The sequence below is a fragment of the Gorilla gorilla genome, chromosome 5 (genome assembly GCF_029281585.2).
Source record: "Gorilla gorilla gorilla isolate KB3781 chromosome 5, NHGRI_mGorGor1-v2.1_pri, whole genome shotgun sequence".
NCBI classification, from domain to species: domain Eukaryota; kingdom Metazoa; phylum Chordata; class Mammalia; order Primates; family Hominidae; genus Gorilla; species Gorilla gorilla.
This window is the reverse complement of record NC_073229.2, coordinates 156,196,767-156,217,787: the sequence shown is the minus strand read 5'-3', so window position 1 is coordinate 156,217,787 and position 21,021 is coordinate 156,196,767.

Below are 21,021 nucleotides of genomic sequence, written 5' to 3'. Positions count from 1 at the left end.
TGCTGAACTAAAGAGAATAAACTTGAACAAGGGGAAGTTCTTCTAACCCAAACTAACTCTTTGTTAGTCTACCCTACTTCGCTTACCATTGGGTGTTAAGAATCGGTTTCACGTTATGCCAATACAACCAGATAGCTTCATGAAAGTCTATTTAGGTTTGGAAAATAACATGTACGCCAGGCCCCTTGCCATTTCAATAATACCCAAACAACATTAACATGATGAAAGCTAGCAAAAGCAAGCTATTATGCTTTCATCATCCAGAATCCTAGTGTGATGTGTAGAAACCCTTCTTTTTCTCCAATAACACCAAGATTAAGCAAATGCAAACTTGGTTATCAGAAACAATTCTCCCTTTTTAACTTGAGGACCTCTCTAAATTTTAAAGCTATTTTCTGCATCCACACAAAAAGCTTTCTCCCTACCCTTAACGTATTGGGTATGAAGCAGTAACGATGTGCCAAATTCTGTGAAAGACATAGTATCTTTCAGCATTGCCTACTGAGTTTATAATCTACACTACAGCTGGATGCTAGAAGCTGTCACCTGAGATTTTTCTACATTTGGAGGTGGTCCAATGAAAAAATCCTTCCCATCAAGATTGTTAGGGTCAGCAATACCTCCTTGAGAACTCTTGTTCAAGTGACATTTTACCATTCCAGCGATAGCGTTAAGGGAATATCATACAGAAAAAGCAATCCCAAGAATGCCACAGATTCCAAGAGAATTGGAGTGCCTGCCTATTTACCACCTGACAATCACAGCCTGGAAGCCCAGAGCCTGTCCCTTTGGTCATGCCTTGGACCTAATTTAATCTCCTATGTCCTTGAAATTAACCCATGAAAAGGGCATTACGCTCACAATGCACAGAGCAGATCTGAATTAAATTTCTTTGAGACCTAAAGCGGAAAACTCTGAACCCCTTCTCCTTTCCCCACTCTCACTCTTTCCCCTTTTTAAATTGCCAGAACAATGACAAAAACTGCTTTTCTCGGTATTATTTCATGTTGTCCCCCTGCCCTCCCCACATCCCCCCAATCTAAAACACTAGGGTCTCTGGCCTCAAGGGTGCTGGTCTGTCACCTTAGAAACTGTTTCCTTACAAGGCCATGGAGTGGCAGAGGGCATGCCTTCGCTGCATACTTTGGCAACCATGAATTGCTGAGTGCTGCTCTCATGAATGGGAGTCTTTCACTGCCATCTGGACATGCTCACAGGTATAAACATTTTTTTTTTCATGAAGAGGTCCAGAGAATACACATTGCACCAGTAGGCCTCCTGAATGACAAACAAAGCCATCTCATATGTTGGGACAGCTATAATCACATCAGAGTTGATATAACATAGGTCTGTCTCTAATGGCATTGCTTCCAGACAAGGTCAAATTAAATGTTCAATTCAGACATTCTTCAGCTTTGTCAGGCAAGCAATGTGAATTAGAAAGAGGTATGGAGAGGGAGGTAGAAAAAGGCTGTCACTATGATATGGAAGACCATTGAGTTTTGCCCAAGTATAAATATGCTACCTAAAAGAGTCAAGAAGAGACCATTCATGCCTCACTAGCAATTCTCTAGGTGGAAGACCAAAAGAAAGGATTCTTTCCCTTGGCTTGGCAAAATAAGACTGGGACTTACTTCATTCAAAGGCATTTTTATGGTCTTCATAAACAAACATTACAGATGAAATTCTTAACATATTTATAAGAACATAGACTTTGTACTTGTTTGGGGGTGGCAGAGGGGAGAATGTGACAAGGACTCTATTATGGTTTCCTGTAAACAAAGTTGCCATGAACTTGGAATTCGATCATATCCAGCTTTAAATTTTATTCTTCAATGTGTCTACTGTTTTGCTTGGACATATTACTGCCCTTTGGCATAAAACTTTTAAATAATTTACTAAAATTTTTTTAGTAATTTTTCTACTCTTATAAGTAGTTGACATCTCTGTCAATTTTTTTCAGGTATGAGGTCTTTTACATGTCTCTAGTTCATTCATACACACATAGGGACAGAAGCAAAATATAGAATTCCTGCCATACTCAGCTTATATAACAACAACAGAATTCTCCCCATGAACTAAGACTTTTCATTGAAAGAGATGAAGGAGAGAAATCTTAGGCAAACAACAACAACAACAACAACTACAGCAAAACAGATAATAAGCCAGGCACAGTGGCTCATGCCTGTAAACCCAGCACTTTGGAAGGCAGAGGCAGGCAGATCACAAGGTCAAGAGATCAAGACCATGCTGGCCAATATGGTGAAATCCCATCTCTACTAAAAATACAAAAATCAGCTGGGTGTGGTGGTGCACACCTGTAGTCTCAGCTACTTGGGAGGCTGAGGCAGGAGAATCACTTGAACCTGGGAGGCGGAGGTTGCAGTGAGCCGAGATTGCATCACTGCACTATAGCCTGGCGACAAAGTGAGACTCCGTCTCAGAAACAACAACTACAACAACAACAACAAAAACAGATACTAATATTCCTAATATGACAAAAAGGGCAACATGAAAGAGCCAAGAACTGTGGGCAGGGAACAAGTAGGTGTCAGTTTTCAGAATTTTGCCATTTGTGAAAAAGACGAGTCTTCTAAAAATCTTTACAGACTGATGAAAGGAGCAGGGAGATGGCCAGGTAAATTTTTACAAAAATTATATCACACCTAATATTTCTGCCACAACCACTGATGAATCTGGTCTGGTCTCAAACATGACTTGGAATGGACCTGGGAAGTTTGTAACAATATACCCCCTTGTCATAATAAGAAGTGGTATTTTTTCCTTGCTTGATGATAAAGCTTTCCAGTTCAGTAAAAATCTTTGTTGACCAGATATAAAAATGTTCCTTTCCAGCTGTTAAATTGACCCTGGGCTTTTTCCTCTCCCTCCCTCCTCTGCCTTTTGCCTTTAAAAGTTCAGGATGTCTCAAACAGCAACTGTTACATTCTGTCTAGCAAGCCTGGATTGTGGACAGTGATCTAACCTCCTGGAAAAAACATGGAGTTCACCCAAAAACTGAGAGAGACATTTCTCGCCCCAGCCGCCAGCTCATAGGTTTCAAAGCTCTGGGACAGACCTCATGAACAGCTTGGGGCTTTAACGTGTAAGCTGGCAGCGCCAACTCAAACACAGAAAGCACTTCAGCAGGTATAAACAGCAGCCACACACCAGGCCAGGCTCAGAGGAAGGCGGGTGGGGGAAACCAGTCAGCAGCCCTTGCCTGCATCACTCTCCCTCAGCCTTCTGTGTCTGAGGACACACGGAGAAAAATTGGACACACCCCCTTTGGATGACAAATTAAGAGAATCAGAAGTCTCAGACTAAATGATTAAATGAATATAAAAATACCTTTCCTCTTGAAAAGCAAGAGATCTTGCTAGTGTGTACACACACACACACACACACACACACGCACAGAGAAGCATGTTTGCAGCAGTAACTCACCTATAATCATTTTGAATTGCTTGAAAGCAGCAAAATTAGCCTTTCATAGGAAATGTAGAAAATAAAGACACTTCTTTCTCCTTTGGGGACTTTGCTCCTTTTCTTCTCATATTCTCAGTGTTTGCCCTTTCCTCCGGGCCTACCACACTGTTTTAAGCATGCTTGGCTTTCCATATATTGATATTTATTGCTGGCCTCAGCTTTCAATGCTGACACTGGCACTAAATCTCAGTGCTTCTAGATCAATGTGTCTCATTGTACATTTAGAGAACAAAAGAGAATGTCCCCACCACTGAGGGAGCAGGCCATCAAGCTTATAGGATATAAATTGACTGGACTTACCTGGGAGCATTCCCTCGAAATATAATATATTATATTATATTTCGAAGCCATACTTCAAAATAAAGTGATCTTTATATTGGTTTTGAACACTTCTGAATGACTTCTCAAATCTAGATGAAGCTATTTGGCCCTTAAAATAAAAATACTTAGTGTAATGAGATTGTTTCCCTATTCATGGATATATGGAGCTAATTAACTTTATAAAACTATGGAAGAAAGATTTTTTTTCTTTTTGATTTATCTGTAAGTTGAGAAAATTTCAAGCTTAATGGAATCACTCATTTGCTATATCATTGATTTAGTTATATTGTGGATCCAGCTTTAAAAATTCCCTAAGTGTCATTTTAGCAAAATTAAACGCACCATATGAACTACATTTTGCTAACAGATCCTGTGCTCTCAACTACGAGCAAGAAGATAGGAAGAGTACAACGGTTTCTTGCTATTTTTACTTGACTTTCTGTTGCTTAAGTCCTCTGGGATCTCAGAGGGCAATCTAGATTTATTGAATCTATACCACAGCAGACATTTTAGAGCCCATGACACATATCATCTCTTGCATGTGTTATTATCTTCCTATTTCAGACGCAGAAAGAGATTCAAACAGGTTATGTATCATTCTCAATGTCAAACTGCTAGTTAGGTGATAGAGCCAGGATTCCAACCTGGTTATTCCAAGATCTGATGTCTTTCCAATACATTGTGTTCAGTTCTTTATTCCAGACTTTGATATATCCACATGTCATGTTTGTACTAAAACATACATAATTTGTACCTTTGTGTAGTATAATAAGAATTCTTAATTGGCCATCAACAGAAAAACACCACATTAAAAATGAAATATTAAAGTCAATCTCATTAACAGGAAAAAGACAGGGACGTATATTATCAAAACTGCTATTCAACATTATTCAGGAGATTGTGGATAAAACAAAAAGTAATAAAAGAAGAACACATATACATACACACTGGAAAGAAAAGATAAGTTGTACATTCATATGTAGACATGATTATACATCAAGGAAATTCATAAGAATCAAAAAATTTATTTTAGAAAGTTATTAATGTTTAAAATAAATATGTGTAACTATCACCATTTGTCTTTTTATATCAGCAATAATTAGTTATTTGAGCCACTATCTGGAAAATTCCCATTCATGTCATTAAAAACAATTTAAATGGTCTAGAAATAAGTGTAGCATGAATGGGGTAAAACTAATATGAAAAAACAAGAACTATAAGACATTAATGACTTATACACAAAAAGACATGAATAAATGGAGATAATCCATGTCCTGCATGTGTATATCATGGTAAAACTCCTCACTATTATAATGATGTAAATTACCTCAAAATTAGATTGAATGCATCCCCAATAAGATTATAGATGATACTTGACAGATTCTCAACTTCATGTAAAAATGAAATATTTAAGAAAAGTAGAGATTTAAAAACAATTTTTCTTAAATCCATGGTAATGAAAGTAGTATGATATTAACACAGAAGTAGTCAAATAGATTCAGAACAGGATATATACAAATGTAGCCATGACTAAAAGATAGTTTGGTATATGATAAAAAGGATATTTTAGTTCAATGAAAAAAAGGATGGAACTAGCTATTCCAACAACATTTGGGGGAAAATACAGCCTTCATTTGCCAAAAGAAAAAATGAGTGAAAAATATGATCAAATAATTCACACACGCCGTAAGACAAATGTTGAAAAATAAAGTTATATAGTAGCCTTAACATGTGCACACAAAAAAATTTTAAATGTCAAAGAACTTTATGTAAAATTAAAGAATATAAAATTACTAAAAGAGAATGAAGTAAATATATTTATAACTATATAGGGAAGCCTTCTTGCCTAAGATATATTAAAAAGCAATAAAAATAAGATAAATATTAAAAAAAGAAAAGAGTGGTCAATTTGACTCTATCAACCCTAAAACTTCAAAATATAGCCATACAAACAAGGGCACATACCAAGTTAAAAGACAATTGACAGCATGCAGAAAAATATTTTAATTGTATGTATTACAGACAAAATATTAATATTTAAACTGCATTGTGAATAGATCATCTGGATCAAATCAGTAAGAAAAAACTAAAACAATGACAAAAATAGAAAAATGAGCAAAGCTTATAAACTGGCTTTTCACAGACATGGAAATACAAATGGCCAAATGAATAAGTAAAGCTGTTCAACCATCCCGAAACTATTAAAATACAAATAAAACAATCAGGAGTTTTTTTTTTTTTTGCTCCAAATGGGAATAAATTTTAATGATAAACTTTATGAGTTTGTAGGGAGATAGGAAAATGTCTGTGATTGCCTCTTAGGAATATAAATTGATACTGATTTTCTGGAGGATAATTTGACAATAGCTTTAAATTTTAAATGTGTATATCTTTAAACCAAGCAATTTGCTTTCGGTAGGTTTTAGAGAAATGTGAACCAAAACAAGTATGTATCAAGAGTTTCATGATGATGTTGTAATGCTGAAAAATAGTAATTCTCTAAGGATCCATCAAAAGGGAAATCATTAGATAAATAAAATATATCTATGCAATGAAATCCCTTGTAACAAATAAAAAGAATGAAGAGGGTCTACTTCTATGAACATGGATAGATGTCAAAATAGGGACATTAAAGGAAAATACATGCCATTCATCATTCAAGTTTTTACAAAAGGAAGTTAAAAATAAGAATATATCAGATCAGTAGTAAAGTGTAAAGAAAGATGTGTATGAGTATATATATACACATATATATACATATCTATGTATATGTGTATGTGTGTATATACACACATATATGTGTGTATATATGTATATACACACATATATATGTGTGTATATATATATATGTATACATATATGTATACATAGATATGTATGTGTGTGTATAAACATGTTTATACATGTGTATATGTGTATATACATATGTATGTGTATACGTATACATGTATGCACACATACATATACATGTATGCACATATGTGTATATGTATATATATCTCAGATCTGATAAAAGAACTAGAACTTTTGAAAAAAAGGGGCCAATCTTAGTATTATTTGGCTCTTTTATAAAAGGATATATCCTATGTATATACTGTTAAGAAAGGTTTAATGTTGATTGTCTGCAAATTAACTAAAAGTCCAATGCAATACCAAACAAAATTCCATTTCTTTTTAGAACCTGACAATTGATCATCTAAGGAAAAAAAGCTGAAACGTAGCCAATGCCTTTTTGTAATAGAGTAATGAGGGAAAAATCATTAACACAGTATGGTATTAGTATAGAAAAAGGCTGGTAGAGCAAAGGAATACAATAGGAAGTCTGTAAACAGGTACATGCATATTAGTTGAGAACCTCTGGTTACTAAGTCTAATTTGCCTAAGCAAGACAAAAAGGTACATCAAAGAAACAAACAAAAAACATAAAAAACAATCCATATACACCCATGTTCATCGCGACATTATTCATAATAACCAAAAGCTGAAAGCAACCCAATTGTCCCCTGACAGATGAATGGATAAACAAAAAGTGATATATACGTACAATGAAATGTTATTCAACCTCAGAAAGGAGAGAACTTCTGACACATGCTACAACGTGGATAAATTTTGAAGACATTGTGCTAACCAAAACAAGTCAGTCACAAAAGGACAAATATTGTATGAATCCAGTGATATGAGGTACCTAGTAGTCAAATTAATAGAGACAAAAAGTAGAATGGTGGCTGCCAGGGACGACAGGAGGAGAGAAACATGAAATTATTGTTCAATGGGAATGAAGTTTTGGTTTGGGAAGATGAAACAGTTCTTCTGGGATTACTAAATAACTGGAATCAAGATGGCCCACACAACCAGGTTTCTTTCCATTGCATATCTCTGTAAACTTGTTTTATTTACTTTTACTAGACACTGCATTTTCCCATTTAATAGAAAGTACAGATGTCAAATAGCCCCTGAGTTTTATACTACGTGATCACCTGGTTTACACCAAAGGTGCCACTATAGCATGTTTCAATAAAGGGTGCAGAGTCAATTGGATATCTGCATGAAGGAAATTTGAGTAGACCACATAAAATTAAGATGGATTGTCAATCTAACAAAAAAAAGTGAAACAATAAAGCTTCTAGTAGAAAACATAACCTTAGATAGTTCAACATTTCTTAAGCAAGTCACAAAAGGTAATAATTATAAAGGAAAAGTTTGAAAAAAACAGATGAACTTATTTATTGAAAGACATGATTAAGAGAAAAAATATTTCTAACTGTAAGTATGAGACATCACATATATCAAGGAGCACATACCCAGAAAAAGAAAGAACTCCTACAAATAAATAAAGAAAAGACAACCCAATTTTTAAAATAGGCAAAAGACTTGAAAAAGTGTTTCACAAAAAAGAACATCCAAATTATTGATAATCATATGAAAAGGTGCTAAACTTCCCTAATAATCAGGAAAATACATTGCAGACTACAATGATATACCTCTACGCAACCATCAGAATGACCAAATTTTTTTAAATAAATAATACCAAGAATTGGCAAGAATATACAACTGGTACTACCCCCCCAATGCTGACATAGTGATAAACTGGCACAATTCCTTTAGAAAACTGGCGGTATCTTTTACAGTTGAATGGACACCTATTCTATGAACCAGCAATTCTACTGTGAGTTAAATGTCCAACAGAAATGTGTACATGTATATACCGAAAGACGTGTGGAAGAATCATAATAGTGTTATTTGTAATAAACATATAAAACAAACATACAAAATGCCCATTCACAATGAATAATTTACAATATATTCCTGCAGTAGAATACAGGAAGATGAATGAACTATTGATAACTGCAACAACAGGGATGGTTATAATCGTCCAATACATGCAAAACGTTGAGTGAAAGAAGCCAGACTATAAATGAATACAAGACTAAACGATGGTGCCATAAGTAGGATAGCACTTAACTGTGGAGAGGAAGAAGCAAATTAGGACAAGGTAGGAACCCAAAGGAGGCCCCCAGAGTGATGGATATGATATGTACTCTGCCTTGATCTGAGTGTTGGTTACACAACTGGTTTCACTTTGTTGAGCCAGTACCTATAATGTGCATGTACTTTTTCTATATGTCTGTGATGCTTCTATTGAAAAGTTTAATTTAAATGGTGTCGGAAAACAAATATTCCTTATTCCTTGATGATGGGAGTATAACTTGAGAGGACCTCTTTGGAGGGCAATTTGATATTTAACAACCCAGTAATTTCATTTCTAGAAGTTTGTTGTATGGACATATTCACTAGCAACAAAGAAAATAAAGAGAATAATACATTTATAACATTTTGAAGCACTTGTTGTCATATATTTTTTCAGAATTTTACATGTACTAGTGTATTTATTAATTCCAATAAACCTATGAGACAGGTGATGATGTGTACAGAGATGTAAATAGCAGTATTACTTCCAATAATAAAAACTGGAAATCTTAATAATCCCCAATAATGAAATAAATTAATTATTATCTCATTCATACAGTAAAATGAGTAAACTACACATATATTAAAATAGGTTGATAATTTATTAATAAAATTTAAAACACAGGGCTAAAATGATCATTTTAGAGCTCATTTTGTTTTAAAAACTAAAGATGAATAAACACACAGAAATAAACCTGCAAAGCTACAAGCTAAACTGCTAAGTCTGGTTATCCCTGGGAGGTGGGATTGTGAGGAGGACGTATTCTTTGTAGTTTATGCATTTCTCTATTGATGGAATGTTTTACTGTAAGCAATGCATTATATTCATAATTAGGAATAAAATGTACAGCTATTTCCCATTTTTTTAAAAAAGTAATGATAATAATGATGCACCTTAATTTGTCCATTCTTCAGCTAAAACACCAAACAATATGGAATAAATTCAAGAAACTAGCTTATTTTAAATTATATCCAGAAACATATTTTATATATTAAAATGAGATTAAATGGAATATATCTCAAAATGCCTGCATCTAAATCCCTTTACATTTTTTTTTTTTTTTGGCCAACTCTTAAGAGTGATCTTTAAATCCATTTTATCTTAACACCAGCCAACATCAAAAAAAGGTATGGTAATGAGTATCTTTATATTCTCTTTATGAGAAAACTATGTCTATATTTCCTGCCTCTTTGTTTTGGTGATACTGAATGGAAACTTTAATTCACAAGATTTGAAAGTAAACTTTGTAAAATGACACAAGTGTAAAAACCATTAGTGGCAACAACATTTGCTAAATACTGACATCTGACTGTGTGATAGATCAAGTTTAGCTGCTTGGGCTATCTAATTAGAAAAATGAAGGTATATGGAAGAAAAATAAGAAGTCCTTGGCACCCAGGTCAATAGAATAACTTGTAATAGAACTGTTTTTCAGCCTTACCTAACTAAAAAAGAATGTTTTCAAGAGTTGGAGTTTAAAATATGCTGGCCAAATTGCAAGGCATAAACAGTGTATTTATATGCACACAAACAACTTAGGAAAATTCATAGCCAGGAGAAGTGCATTTTAAACCAAAGTGTTTAAAATCTCTTTTTCTCTTTCTCTTTCATTATGGACTTCTGATTAAACAATTCTTCAAGAAGATAAATTGCAAGCCTTCTAGTATTCATGCCTAAAAGTTGAGAAGACACTGGCAAGAAGGAGGAAAAAAAAAAAAAAAAAGAAAGAAACAAAAATAAACAAGCGACCTGAAGGAACTGTGAGCGTTCAAAGCTTGGCATTAGATTTGGCAACAGGTGAATTTTCTTTGGAGGGTATTAATTTTGTAAGTCAAAGCTATTAAAATCCAACTTCCCTTTCAGGTCTGGAAGGCATAATGCACAGATCTCTTGCTCCAGCTCTCCCTGGGGACTGCATTTTATCCAATTAGTCCCACCCCCTTCACTGGCTCATATTTTAAGTACAAAGTCTGCTGGCCAAGACCATTCATTTAGTCTTGCCACATACTGTGAGGAAGTCTATGTCAATGTTAATCTGGCCTTCCCGGATAAGGATACATGCCCTTACCAAATGCACAAACCTACAGTTTCCAAAAATGTCTCATGATACTTTTAAATCTCCGGAAAAAGTAAAACCTTTAAAAAGGGTTTAATACCCTTTTTCTTCACAACTCTGTTGGAAACAGATTGCTATTCATTTATAAATTATTCACTATCCTTTATTTTCAGCTTACTCTTTCAAGATGTCTGACACCAAGAATTCTTTGACCACGCTGGATTCAATCCATCACATTTCCCTCATATACAGATTCTCCTATTTTTTCTCCTAAAGGATTGTTCCATACATTCTCCATTTTTCCTCTTGAACTTCTATTCATCTATAATCTCTGCTGTCAGTCCCATTGAAATGGGTGACTCTATGAGCCTGTCTGATGTCAGCTCTTTTACTTTTGCCCCAGCTTCCATCCTCTCTTGCTCAAGTCTGTCCTCTCTCTTCTATATTGTTCATTTTTTCCCATTCTACCTGCTATTATTTAAAAGCAAACATCCCATTCCCTCCATCTCGCTTCAAAGAGACTTCACCTCACCCCTTCACAGAAGCTGCCTTGGTAAAGAGCCCTAAGAACCTCCACATTGCCAAATCCAATGGTCATTCCTCAATCCTCATTTAGTTGGTCAGTTGTCAATGTTTGACCAATCCATGCTTCCTCCTGGAAATATTTTTTCTCACTTTCAGCAGCCATAAGACAGAGCTACTTTTCTGATTTTCCTCCTACCTGATTTTCCACTTCTCAGTGTCCTTTTCAGGTTCTATAACCTCTCCTAACTAGTAGTTCCCCACAACACAGTCCTTGGTCTTCTTCTCTGAGTTTACTCACTCTCTGGTTAATCTCACCCAGACTCATGGCTTTAAATATCATCTATTTGCTGAGCTCTCCCAGATTTATATTTTCAACCTGACCTCTTCTTTGATCTCTGGACTTAAATATCCAGCCATGCATTCAACACCTCCAGTGGGATATCTAATGGGCATTACAAATTTAACTGGTATAAACTAAGCTTCTCCGCACCTTGCCAAGAACTGCTCTTCCCGTCGTCTTTTTCACTACAATACATGACAACTCCATCTGTCCACTGGCTCAGGCCAATAAATCCTAGAGTCTCCCTTTGCTCCTCCTTCTATCACCTTCTCTCCACCCTATTTTGAATTCATCAGAAAGCCTTACTGACTGTAGTTTCAAAATATATGCAGAATCTGACCAGTGTTTACCACCTCCACTGCTACTACCCTGGTCCACACCACTATCACTTTCATTTGGATTGCAACAAACACTTAACTGGTCTTCCTATTTCCACTATTGTTTCTTCACTCATTCTACTCTCAACACAGCTGACAGACTGATTCTTTTAAAACATACCATGTCATGTCAACTCCTCTGCTCAAATGGGCTACTTTTGTCACTCAAAATGAATGACAAAGTCCTTATAGTGATCAGAAGAGCTTCTTATTTGTCCTGCCCCTTTCAACATCCAAGTTTTCTCTCTTACCTCCTCTTCTACTATTTCACCCTTCCCTGACTCTGCTCCAGCCACATTGGGCTACTTGCTGTTTCTGGAATAAGCCAGGCTTATTCCCACTTCAGGCTATTACCTCTGCCAGGAGTACTGTTTATCTAAGATAGAAACATTGCTCATGGCCAGGCGCAGTGGCTCATGTCTGTAATCCCAGCACTTTGTGAGGCCGAGGCAGGCAGATTGCCTGAGGTCAGGAGTTTGAGACCAGGACGGCTAACATGGTGAAACCCCGTCTCTACTAAAAATACAAAACTTAGTCAGGCATGGTGGCACACACCTGTAGTCCCAGCTACTCAGGAGGCTGACGCAGGAGACTCGCTTGAACCTGGGAGATGGAGGTTGCAGTGAGTCAAGATTGCACCCCTGCACTCCAGCCTGGGCGACAGAACAAGGCTCTGTCTCCACACACACACACACACACACACACACACACACACACACACACACACACACACACACACAAATCAAATCTTCACTCAGTGAGACCACTCGTTACTGAAGTAACTCAGCCTCCAAACTCTCCTACCTGCCCTTCTCAGCTTTTCTTTACAACATTTATCACCACGTATGTTTTATAGTTTATGTACAATGTTAAGTTCCATGAAGACAGGAATATTAGTTCATTTTGTTCACTGCTGCATTCCCAGCACTTGAAATAGTGCCTGAGACACAGTAAATACAGTCAGCTTGTGGCCAGGAAATGTGCTAGTTGCTAGATACAGTACTGTTTTACTCCTGTAACCACATTGTCTTAGTCCTTTTTCTGCTGCTATAACAGAATACCACAGACTGGGTAATTTACAAAGAAAAAAGTTTATTTCTCACTGTTCTGGATGCAGGAAAGTCCAAGAGCATGGCAATAGCATCTGGCAAAGGTCATCCCATAGAGCATGGGTGAAAGGCAGGAGTACACGAGAGAGAGGAGATGGGGCAGAACCTCACCCTCTTATCAGAAATCCACTGCTGTGATAACTAACTCTCTCCTGAAATAATGGCATTAATCCATTCATGAGGGCAGATCCTGCATGAGATTAACCCCTTTTAAAGGCCCCACTGCCCAATACTGTTACATTGGCAATTCCATTTCAATATGACTTTTGAAGGGGACATTCAAACCATTACACACATCATCATTTCTCTGAAGTCAAAAATTCCCACTCAGATATCTCTGAAAAAAAAAAATTTATTTCATAAAACATACCAAGTAAAATATTTATTATTACCACACTTATGTCCCAGAAACATGCCAGGTTAACTCATTTTGCTGATATCCTCCTAAATCTGCCTGACAGTATAAACCTGAGCATCTTTTCTTAAAAGTGTATTTCCTAATAAAACTCATTAGAAGAAAACAAGTTCTCTGCCTACTTTAAAATTAAGTCATGCCGGAAGCGGTGGCTCACGCCTGTAATCCCAGCACTTTGGGAGGCCGAGGCAGGCGGATCATGAGGTCAGGAGATCAAGACCATCCTGGCTAACATGGTGAAACCCAGTCTCTACTAAAAATACAAAAAACTTAGCCAGGCGTGGTGGCAGGCACCTGTAGTCCTAGCTACTCGGGAGGCTGAGGCAGGAGAATGGTGTGAACCTGGGAGGCAGAGCTTGCAGTGAGCCGAGATCGTGCCACTGCACTCCAGCCTGGGTGACAGAGTGAGACTCCATCTGAAAAAAATAAAATAAAATAAAATAAAATAAAATAACATTAAGTCAAAGAGGTACTCTATAAACAAACTCAATAATAATGCCACTTTATTAATTTTTCACTGTGTATAACTTGGATTTTTTCTGATTTTTGGCACCAGGATTCCTGTATTCCGTGAACTTCTTGGCAAAAATTACGTGTCATGTTTTTTAGAGAGAATTCATTACATACACTAGACTTGTCTGATTAAGTTTTAAAATTTGAAGAAAAAATCATTTATAACAAAAGCAGAAGAAATTTAAGAGAACCAACAGCAAAGAATTATTTAATAAGCTACTTTTTATTTTTTCTCATTCTAGTCTCATCTCTTTAAATAAAGCACTGTTAAAACTAACTGTTGTTGAAACAACAGGATTTGGCTGGTGACTTCCAGACCACCTTGTGGCTGAAACAGCAATGTGTTCATCAATATGTTCATCATCTACTTCTTCTATGTCTATGTAAACAATAGATGACATTGGCATTCCCTTTGCACTTGGGTGTGGCCGTATGACTGGCTCATCATGTGTGATTTTGTCCTATGATTCAGGATGAAGCATTAAGAAACCTCTTATGTGATTCTCTCTGTTCACTCATTTTTTAGCTGAATGTGAAGGAAGCTTGCGTCCTTGAAGGACCACAAGATAGACTGATCACTGATCAGGAACATCTACTTTGGATCTGGTATATCAGCAATAAATATACTTTTATTGTGTTAAGCTGTTAGGATTTGGGAGTTTATTGTGGCAATCATTGTTACTTATTTTAAGTAAAATACTACTAGAAATTGGGCCCCCAGAGGTAACTGGTTCATAGTCCTATCATTGGTATATCCTCCAGATGTCTGGCAGGACCACATGTAAAATAAACATACCACATAGCATCAAGAAAGGCTGCCTTTCATCTGTATTATGCAATGACTACCACAGCATGGCAGAAGTAAATTAAGGCTTCCCAGAACCAAGAAATGTTCTTAAACATAAGTTGAAATGATTGGAATGCAGTTCAGTGAATAAGAACCTTTCTTTACTCTTTAAATCAAAGTTAAGCTTAATTTCTGCCCCCCACCCTTTGCTCTCAATAGTAATGAATTTAATAAGAATTTTTGAACCTATTTTCCCCAGTCAGAAAAATCTTCCAAAGAGTTCTCTGAACATCCCTAACATACCATGATCTATTTCCCCTTAAAACTATAAAATAAATCTATTCATATATATTTTTTGAATGTCTACTAGACCCAAAGCACTGAGATAATCCTGTGGAGAAAGAAAAGTACAATATATGATGCCTACTCCTATTCTTAAGCTTAACTTTCCTATTTCAATCCCTCCATAATTCAAAGAGTGCTTTATAAAATATGAACATATGTGTCTATGATGATCAAGAAAGAATAGTTGGGATTATACTTGGAAGTAGGAGACTACAGATGAGACAGAAATCAACAATGGAGAAGTGAGAACAGAAAGAGTGGACTAATGAGGACGGGGAGGTAGGACCAGCTATTAACCAGATTTTGTTTTCTGGTTTTGAGAGGTAGAGGTTTTCCCACAATTATACAGGTGTTGCCTAGTGCCATGGCTCCTGAACACTCCAGTCTTGACATTTCAAGACAGATATTACCTATGGTTGTGGCTATTGAACTATACTCCAACCAAGGCGCTTCTTAGACTAAGGCTGAGTTTACAAGGATGAGGATTCTAGGAACAGGTCTAAGGGGCAAGAGCAGCCCTGGTCCAGGGCCTAGAGGTGGCCTGGGTTAGAAAATGGCCTGTAAAGTAATTCAGGCCCAAGTGTTCTTAGAAGACAGACATGGAGCCCAGCTTCTGAATCTTTTGTGATTGCCAACGGCACTAAACAGATAGAGGTTTGCATTCTTGTTCTGCCGCTTGTGAGCTGGTGATGTTATTTGTATATCACTTTGCTTCTCTGAACCTCCAGTTTCCTCACCTGTAAGATGGGAATGCTTACAGGACATATTTCATAGAGTTATTACAAGAATTGAGATGACATATGTAAAGGACTCAGCATAGTGTTTGGCACATAGTAAGCACTCCCCAAATGGTTATTATTTAAATGCCTCATATGCATAATATCCAGGGTTCTAAGAGAAGATCTTTTAATTTCATCCATCCTTTCAACCAACCAGTAAATTTTAAAAACCACCACCACCACAACAAAAACACTCGATTATCTGAATGACCTGATTATGGACACATATGAAGAATGCTCTGAAAATATATATATAATTTTTTTTTAGACAGAGTGTCACTCTGTCGCCCAGGCTGGAGTGCAATGGCACAATCTCGGCTCACTGCAACCTCTGCTTCCTGGGTTCAAGTGATTCTCTCACCTTAGCCTCCTGAGTAGCTGGGACTACAGGCGAGCACCACCACACCCGGCTAATTTTAGTATTTTTAGTAGTGACAGGGTTTCACCATGTTGGCCAGGCTGGCCTTGAACTCCTGACCTCAAGTGATCCACCCGCCTCGGCCTCCCGAAGTGCTGGGATTATAGGCATGAGCCCGCCCAGCCTGAAAATATTTTTGAATACAATAAGACAGGCTTTAAAGATTTAACAAAAGATCTTCATGAAGATTTCCCCAAACTGTATGGCAGACTGAAGAAAAAATTGTTTGCCTACCACTTTATGGTCGTTACCAAATAACCTGACTGATATGGTTTGAATGTTTGTCCCTTCCAAATCTTATGTTGAAATATGATCCCCTGTGTTGGAGGTGAAGCCCAGTAAGAGACGTTGGATTATGGGGGCGGATCCCTCATGAACGGCTTAGCGCCATCTTGGTGAAGAGTGAGTTCTTTCTCTGGTAGTTCACGTGAGAGCTGTTTTTTGTTTGTTTGTTTGTTTGTTTATTTTTAAGTGTGGCACCTTCCCCATCTCTTTCCTGCTCCTGTTCTCATCATGTGACCTGCCTGCTCCTCCACCTTCTTGAGGCCCTCTCCAGAAGCAGATACCAGTACCACCCTTCCTCTACAGCCTGCAGAACCGTGAGCCAAAATAAATCACTTTTCTTTATAAATTATCCAGTCTCAGGTATTCCTTTATAGCAATGCAAGAACAAACTAACACACTGACTCTGAATATCAGCCCTGCTTATCTTGCCACACATCCAAAAAGGAATGGCTGGTAACAAAAGGAAGTGAACTTAGAACTCTTAGTACTTACTTCTCATTTGCAACCTAATGCTGAACTTCCCTTTTGCTTTTACTAGAGAATACTTACATTATAAAGCCTATGAGGCACATTCTCATTGCTATAAATGTACATGACTTTAAAAAAATAAATAAATAGAAGCTTAAAGTACAGTTAGTTCTCAATTATTCATGTACAAAATAGGGTCTTTGTGAGTTAAACACATCAGATAAATAAAATAAATATCTGAAATAAAATAAAAGACTTTCTACATTCAGTAGGCACCCAGTTTCTCCTACCCACAAAAGCAGACTGAGATCACTCAAAATACAGTTGCATTTTACTGGATTCTAAATAAAACCAAAAAGATAGCCTTCTGTCACACAAATCCCCTAAAACACATTGGCTATTTGACCTTGGATGAGATATTTGCATTCTCTGGTCTCATTTTCCTCCTCTGAACAGTAAGGAAGTGCAACTAAGCAGTTTCTGATGTTCTTTCCAGATGCAATATTCTGACATTCTCTCTTGAAACTGATATCTCCCATTAGCAGTGACTCGTAGGGACTTCCAAGATAGTCTAGCCAAACCTTAGCCAATGCTGGAAGCCCCACTACAACATCTGATTGATCATCTCCATTGACAAGAAATTTACTGCCTCCTAAGATAGTCCAATCAAATTTCCAGCAGCTATTTTCAATAGTAGGTTCTTCCATAGACTAAGCTAAAATCTACCTGTATGAGGCAGGGTTCTCCAGAGAAAGAAAATCAATAATATATATACTGTGAAAAACTGGCTCATGTGATTATGGAGGCTCAGAAATCTCAGTCTGCAGTCTGCAAACTGAAAACTCAGGAAAGCCAGTGGTGTAATTCTAGTCTGAGTGTTACAGGAAAGCGGTCCCAATCCAGACCTCAAGAGAGGGTTGTTGGATCTCACACAAGAAAGAATTCAGTAAAGCAAGTGTAAAGTGAAAGCAAGTTTATTAGGAAAGTAAAGGAATAAAAGAATGGCTACTCCATAGACAGAGCAGCCCCGAGGGCTGCTGGTTGTCCATTTTTATGGTTATTTCTTGATGATATGCTAAACAAGGAATGGATTATTCATGCTTCCCCTTTTTAGACCAGATAAGGTAACTTCCTTTTGTTGTCATGGCATTTGTAAACTGTCATGGCACTGGTGGGAGTGTAGCAGTAAGGACAACCAGAGGTCACTCTTGTGGCCATCTAGGTTTTAGTGGGTTTTGGCTGGCTTCTTTCCTGCAATCTGTTTTATCAACAAGGTCTTTTTGACCTGTATCTTGCGCCAATGTTGGAAGTAAATGCTTGGTGCCGCAAAATGAAAATAGCACTCAGGCAAAAGTTTTCTCAGCAAGGCAATTTACTTCTATAGAAGGGTGTGGCTCACTGGTAGAGCAATGGCGAGAGTACACTGGACAAGGGAAGGGAAGGGGTTCTTATTCCTAATGCAGCTAGTCCCTACTGCTGTGTCTTTCCCCTGTTGGCTAGGGTTGGACCGCACAATCTAAACTGACCCAACTGGCTAATGTTTGAAATTGAACACAGCTATCTAGGCAGGAAGGGAAAGGCTATATGTAATGGGGCACAAGGCATGTCTAGGCTTGTCAGGGCATATCAGGGCGCAGCAAGGGTGGGAAGGGTTGTTTACAGCACTGGCAACTATAGAAACTAGAGAAAGAACTGGAAGAACAGGGAATTAAAACCTTTTGAAGAGGAATTTATCATCTCTATCACCAACCTCCTATCTCATCCTGTGACTTAGAATGGCTTAACTGTCTAGGAATGCAGCCCAGTAGGTCTCAGACTCATTTTACCCAGCTCCTGTTCAAGATGGAGTTGCTCTGGTTCACATGCCTCTGACATGAGTCCAGAGAACTAGAAAACCAGTGGAGCCAATGGTGCAAATCCTTGTCCCAGGGCAGGAAAAGATAAGATGTGATGTCCCAGCTGGAGCAAATGGTCAAGAAGAGACAAATTTCCCCCTTTTCTACCTTTTTATTCCTTTTTATTATACTCAGACCCTCAACAGATTGCATGATCCCCTCCCCAAACTACTTTACTGAGTCTACCCATTCAGATGCTAATTTTATATAGAAAGAGCCTCATAGACACACCCAGAAATAATGTTTAATCTGGGCACCATGTGGCATAGTCAAGCTGATACAAAAATTTAACTATGTCTGAAATTTTTGCATATAGATCATGAAAACTGAATATTCTATGTGTAAACCAAAAATAAAACTAAAAGCCCCTCAGCCATCTGAATGGACCCTCCTCTCAGCAAGGGCATTCTAAAGTTAATCTGAAAAAACTAGTTTAGGCCATGATGGGAAGAGGGAGCCAGACATGCCTCATTATATACTCTTCCCTTTTGGAATTACTGGTAGAACAGACTCTTTAAGTCTGATAAGAAACATTTATGTCTGGACTTTCTGAAGCCTGCTACCTGGAGGCCTCATCTGCATGATAAACTCTTTGTCTTTACAACCCCATATTCTAACCCAGACATTCCTTTCTTTAGATAATGACTCTTTCAACCAATTGCTCATCAAAAAATCTTTAAATCACCTATGGCCTGGAAGCCCCTGCTTCAAGTTGCCCCATCTTTCTGGACTGAACAAATATACCTCTCACATGCATTGATTGATGTCTCCTGTCTTCCTAAAATGTATAAAACCAAGCTGTGCCCCAACCACCTTGGACACATGTGGTCAGGACCTCCTGAAGCTGTGTCAGAGGTATATCCTTAACCTTGATCGAATAAACTTTCTAAACTGATTGAGACCTGTCTCGCATACTTTTGGTTGACAAATGTAATTATACCTCTCTACATCAGGACTACAATACTGAATATAACAATCTCCTTATCAAGGATTAAAATAAAGTGTATAATGTAATTTAAATTTTTTATATCGGTATAGCTGAAGGGCAAGAACTTCATTTCTTGAAATGTTGCAGTCTGAACTACATCCTGTACACATCTACATTCTACTTTCTACACTGAGCTTCATTCCAACAAGCATGAGAACAACTGTCCAGATGTTCGGAAACATATTCACGTTTATTACCTCCATGCAAATGTCTGCATTTTCATGTGGTTTTTGTAGACATGCTTTAAGAATAATTAAAGTTATCTGATATATGCATATGTTTATACAGGGTGATATTCTAATACTTAGATCATCAGATTTATTCAGACACAGCATTGTTACCGGACAGGGGTCCCGATCCAGACCCCAAAAGAGGGTTCTTGGATCTCGTGCAAGAAAAAATTCAGAGTGAATCCACAGCGCAAAACAAAAGCAAGTTTATCAAGAAAATAAAGTAGTGAAACAACAGCTACTCCATCAACAGAGTAGGGTGTTCCCAAAAGTAAGAGGAAAAATGCTTCCACCCTAAGTACAATACTTGTTTATTGATAAGATTAAAAAAAGATTATGGGAGATGTGTTACTGCTACAAGGGTTTGTGATAAAGGATTAATTTTCTTTATTGCTATATTTTGCAAGAATCGATATTATTATCTTTAAAGCAAAATTAGGAATGCTTCTGTTCTCAAGATATCGCGATATCAGGACACTCCTAAGTCTGGATCTGTTTAGTAAATGTTATCAATCTGTTCCCTTAATTGTAGGCATATAGAGATTAGGAATACCTAACTTTCTGGGAATGCAGCCCAACATGTCCCAGCCTCATTTTCCCTGCCCTCACTCAAAATGGAGTTGCTGTGGTTAAAACGCTTCTGACAGCATTGCTAGGGCTTAATAATATCTTTGAAATTTTATCACATTAAAAATGTGTGGGAGAGCTCTCA